This window comes from Enhydra lutris, unplaced genomic scaffold, assembly GCF_002288905.1.
Source record: "Enhydra lutris kenyoni isolate GAN:26980312 unplaced genomic scaffold, ASM228890v2 scaffoldscaffold16, whole genome shotgun sequence".
In the NCBI taxonomy this organism is placed as follows: domain Eukaryota; kingdom Metazoa; phylum Chordata; class Mammalia; order Carnivora; family Mustelidae; genus Enhydra; species Enhydra lutris.
Window position 1 is genome coordinate 36,066,506 of NW_019154100.1, and position 6,000 is coordinate 36,072,505.

Consider the following 6,000-nt stretch of genomic DNA (forward strand, 5'->3'; position numbering starts at 1 on the left):
TTTCTTATGAGTACACTAAGACACACTATTGATTAAATAAAGACCAAACCTTCCAGGATTTTAAAGGATGATTGAAATTTTCATTAAACTTTAGCACTTAAGAATTTGGAGATTTTATTTATTTCTATGTTTGAAGCATGTCCATTTCATTCTTGACTTTCAGTTTCTTTTGTAAGTAGTTTTCTATTTTATTGTTTCTGGTTATTAAAGCTGCATGTTTTCATGGTAAAAAAATCAAGTGATATAGAAAGGTATAGTGACATTTTGCTGTAACTTCTCTACTCGGACTTAATTACTATTAACCTTTTAGTATATATCCTTTCCGACTTTCTCCCATCTGTATGAACTTGTGTAGGTATAACACAGTCTGTGTGCCTCCTTCTCTGGGTGTCTTTGGTGGTCCTGTTTGGGTTGTCTTGTTTTTCCTCTTTGTTGAGCTTTCTCTTTTAACATGCTTTTCTCTACTCTATAAGGTCTTCCCTATCTATTTTTTATTTTGGCTTCTCTGACTTTGATCTTCTTTCTGTCAGACTCTTGCTGTTTTTCACATTCTCTGTATTCATATTCATATGTATGGAGTATATGAATATATACGTGTAAGCGTGTGGGTATATACGTATAGTTATATCAAAATAAGACCATTAGACACATGCTGCCTTGTAATTAAAAAAAAAGCACATTGCTATGGCAATCAATATAGATCAAAAGGTCTGTTTTTGAAGACTGAGTGATATTCTATAGTATTGTGTGGTATAGATTTAATTTATTTTACGCAATCATTTTAAACAACTCTTTTTGGACATTTAGGTTGTTTCAATTTTTTTGGTTACTGTGTTTAGTCCTTTTATTGCACATTTTTTTTTTAAAGATTTTATCTATTTGACAGACAGAGATCACAAGTAGGCAGGGAGGCAGGCCGAGAGAGGAGGAAGCAGGCTCCCCGCCGAGCAGAGAGCCCGATGCGGGGCTCCATCCCAGGACCCTGGGATCATGACCCGAGCTGAAGGCAGAGGCCTTAACCCACTGAGCCACCCAGGCACCCCTTATTACACATTTTTATGCATTTGTACAATCATTTATTAGTAGTTGAATAAGTTACTATTAATTATTACTAATAACCCTTATTGTAAATATCCTTAATCAGATATTCTAAATTATATAAACTTAGAAATTAGCCATTAAGCTAAGCTCAAGTTATTTTTTATGAGACCTTTTGGGAAAGATCAGTTTTCTTTAAATATTACAAGACATTGCTAGCAACTGTTGGTAGGATGTGTCTTTATATTGTTGTTGGACATTTCTAACAGTGCATTTGCTGATGGATATATTCTGAGCTATCTTCTTTATGACTAACAGGCTCAGTGTTTGGAGAAAGGCAATTAGGGTTATGGCTATTGTTTGTGATCTAAAGAGCAGAATCAAGCAGTACAGTCACGTAAGGAATGAGACTTACCATCCTGTCCTGAACACTTGGATCAATCATATTCTTTTCTCGCAACAGCAGGCCCTCCTTTTAAGTTATGGCTCCCCATTCTTTAGTTGTTTGTCTAAATAAGCTCTAAGCTGCTTGAGATAGGAGCCTTGTTTTCACTGTGTTGTTTTGTAAAATGCCATATGCACACATGACATTTTGTAGATAATAAAAACAGCAATGATTATAGGCTGTTGGTAGTCCTCTGTTGATATCCCTGCTGGTAACAATACACTAAGATATCACTTGACATTCTATTGAGTTAACAGAAACTGTTGTGTTGATTTTTACTGCTGTTAAGAGCAGGGAGAATATTGATTTTAATCAGAAGAAACAGGGAGAAATTGCTTTGACATGTGTTTTTTACTTGATCTTTGAGAGTGTTATGAAAAAATAAAAAGAGTAAATAATAATCTATGCAGGGTTCTTTCAAAAGGGCTGAAAGGTTGTTTGAAAGTGTGACCCAAGGGTAGAGATTTAGTTGGGAAATGAAATACTTAATCAGCCGTCTCAAAGTAATTTCTTGCATGACTATTAAAAGCCTTTCATTGGAATATGAAATAATTGTATTTTTAGTCAAACTGTGATTGAAATAGAAAAAAAAACATAGTTTAGTTTGTTCATCATTGTAATATTTATATATTTATTTATTTATTCAACAAATAATAATCACCTACAATGGGGTGGTGTTGTCCTGATCTCGGGGGTACACTAGAGAACAAAGCAAACAAAATCCTTGTCTTAATGGAGTTTCCGTTCTGGAGGAGAAATATTCGCAATTAAAAAATGTTATTTAATATGCCAAGTGGCAATAAGTACTACAGAGAGAAAAATAGAGCACGTTGGTAGAAGGTGATAGAAAGTGATCGAGGCAATAGAAGACACCAGTGCGTGGGGATTGATAGTGGCTATTTTACATATTGTGGCTAGGGAAAGCCACTCTGGAAACCTAAAGAAGCTGCCATCAGCCATTTAGGTATTTGTTGAAAGGGTACTCCAGGCAGAAGGAAGAGCAAGGAAGGACAAATGTCCTGAGGCAGGAGTAGGTTCAAGAGACTGCAAGGAAGCCTGTGTGGTTTCAAGAGTAGCAGGTATCCCCAAGGAAGGGGGCAGGTTTAGATCTTATAAAGCCTTGGAGGCCATTGTATGATGTTGACTCTTAATCTGAGTGAGGTGGGGAGCCAGGAGAGAGTCATAAGACAAAAGTGACCTGATCTTATTTTCATTGAGAGGGATAAGTCTGGAAGCTGCAGGAGTAATGTAAGCGTGGTATATGTACTGGAGAAACACTAGGGTGGGCTGGTTCTAGTTCAAGCAATGGGAGATAGTAGGTTTGGGTCTGGGTGATAAAAATAGAGGATGTGAAAAGTGTTGAGATTTTTTTGGTCATACTTTGGAGGTAGAGGTGACAGTTTCCTGATGGATTCGATGTTGAGTGTGAAGTGAAGCAAGCAAAGATGTCAAGTCTGGACGTTGGAGAGTTTAGTATTGAGTTTTTAGTTCATGAGAGAGAGAGAGAGGTTGTGGCTGCATGGGTGAATTTGGGAGTCATTAGCCTAATATTGACATTTAATTCCATTAAAGATAAGGAAACCAGGAGTTCAGATAGAGAAGTTCTGGAGCTGAGGGTTGGGGGTTGGAGGATCAGCGTGGAAGACTGAGGGGTGAGATAGTGACATACATGCAGAAACAAAAGAGCGAGCAGGGCTGAAGAACAGATTCCAGAAGAGCTACTTTGACATGAGGTTGTAGGGCTTTAAAGCTGCACCAGCTCCTCTCCTGATGTTATGAGACTGTAGTGATGCTTTTGATTCCAGCCTGATTCCTTCGGTCCCTGCCTTAGCAGCTCACAGGGCTGGGGTTCAAGTTTCTGGTGAACCGGATTGATTACAGTAGTACTACCTTCCCAAGTTCCATGGCAGCTCTGTAAGACAATGAATTCTTTTCTAGGAGCCCAGACTAGAGATTAGTCTTGACTAGGTGAGGCTTATCCCTTAGGTAACCAGAGAGGCAGCAGAGGGGTGTAGGAGGGTTTTTCCTTAACTTCTTTCCCCTCTCCTCTCCCCTCCCATGCCCTCCCTACCTTCCCTCCCTTCTTTGCTTCCTTTCCTTTGATGTACGGAATTACAGATTTTTATATGCCCATAGGAATATGGCACTAGAGAGAAAAAACCATTGAGTATGTGGGAGAAATAGTCCCTGGAGTGATTTCTGTTGAGAAGATAAGAGGATTAAGATTTAGTATGAGTGGAGAGCTTGGCCTTTTTGAGGAGAATGGATAGCTCATTCCTGTTAAAGGAGAGAAGACAGCATTTATAAGCACAAATGTGCTTCTGCTATGGTCAGAACTGGTGGACATTCTCTTAAGAGTGCATCTAATTTCTCAGTGAAATGGAAACTTGCATTAAGAGCATGAAGACAGAAGCAAGTGTTGGAGTGATTATAACAATGTGAGATTAACAACTTTATTTTCCCAATGAAAACACATTTTGTTAGTTATATGCCCTGAAAAAAGAAACCACTTTGCCTCTCTCTTTTTTTTTTAATCATTTTTTAAAATTTATTTTCAGCATAACAGTATTCATTGTTTTTGTACCGCACCCAGTGCTCCATGCAATCTGTGCCCTCTCTAATACCCACCACCTGGTTCCTCCAACCTCCCACCCCCCACCTCTTCAAACCCTTCAGATTGTTTTTCAGAGTCCATAGTCTCTCATTGTTCACCTCCCCTTCCAATTTCCCCCAACTCCCTTCTCCTAACTCCCCATGTCCTCCATGCTATTTGTTATGCTCCACAAATAAGTGAAACCATATGATAATTGACTCTCTCTGCTTGACTTATTTCACTCAGCATAATCTCTTCCAGTCCCATCCATGTTGCTACAAAAGTTGGGTATTCATCCTTTTTGATGGAGGCATAATACTCCATAGTGTATATGGACCACATCTTCCTTATCCATTCGTCCGTTGAAGGGCATCTTGGTTCTTTCCACAGTTTGGCAACCATGGCCATTGCTGCTATAAACATTGGGGTACAGATGGCCCTTCTTTTCACTACATCTGTATCTTTGGGGTAAATACCCAGTAGTGTAATTGCAGGGTCATAGGGAATTTCTATTTTTAATTTCTTGAGGAATCTCCACACTGTTCTCCAAAGAGGCTGTACCAACTTGCATTCCCACCAATAGTGTAAGAGGGTTCCCCTTTCTCCACATCCCCTCCAACACATGTTGTTTCCTGTCTTGCTAATTTTGGCCATTCTAACTGGTATAAGGTGATATCTCAATGTGGTTTTAATTTGAATCTCCCTGATGGCTAGTGATGATGAACATTTTTTCATGTGTCTGATAGCCATTTGTATGTCTTCATTGGAGAAGTGTCTGTTCATATCTTCTGCCCATTTTTTGATATGATTGTCTGTTTTGTGTGTGTTGAGTTTGAGGAGTTCTTTATAGATCCTGGATATCAATCTTTTGTCTGTACTGTCATTTGCAAATATCTTCTCCCATTCCGTGGGTTGCCTCTTTGTTTTCTTGACTGTTTCCTTTGCTGTGCAGAAGCTTTTGATTTTGATGAAGTCCCAAAAGTTTATTTTGGCTTTTGTTTCCTTCGCCTTTGGAGACATATCTTGAAAGAAGTTGCTGTGGCTGATATCGAAGAGATTACTGCCTATGTTCTCCTCTAGGATTCTGATGGATTCCTGTCTCACGTTGAGGTCTTTTATCCATTTTGAGTTTATCTTTGTGTACGGTGTAAGAGAATGGTCGAGTTTCATTCTTCTACATATAGCTGCCCACTTTTTCCAGCACCATTTATTGAAGAGACTGTCTTTTTTCCACTGCATATTTTTTCCTGTTTTGTCGAAGATTAACTGACCATAGAGTTGAGGGTCCATATCTGGGCTCTCTACTCTGTTCCACTGGTCTATGTGTCTGTTTTTATGCCAGTACCATGCTGTCTTGGTGATCACAGCTTTGTAGTAAAGCTTGAAATCAGGTAACATGATGCCCCCAGTTTTATTTTTGTTTTTCAACATTTCCTTAGCGATTCGGGGTCTCTTCTGATTCCATACAAATTTTTGGATTATTTGCTCCAGCTCTTTGAAGAATACCAGTGGAATTTTGATTGGAATGGCATTAAAAGTATAGATTGCTCTAGGCAGTATAGACATCTTAACAATGTTTATTCTTCCGATCCAAGAGCATGGAATGGTCTTCCATCTTTTTGTGTCTTCTTCAATTTCTTTTATGAGTGTTCTGTAGTTCCTCGAGTACAGATCCTTTACCTCTTTGGTTAAATTTATTCCCAGGTATCTTATGGTTCTTGTTGCTATAGTAAATGGAATTGATTCTCTAATTTCCCTTTCTGTATTTTCATTGTTAGTGTATAAGAAAGCCACTGATTTCTGTACATTGACTTTGTATCCTGCCACGTTACTGAATTGCTGTATGAGTTCTAGTAGTTTGGGGGTGGAGTCATTTGGGTTTTCCATATAAAGTATCTCATCTGCGAAGAGAGAGAGTTTGACT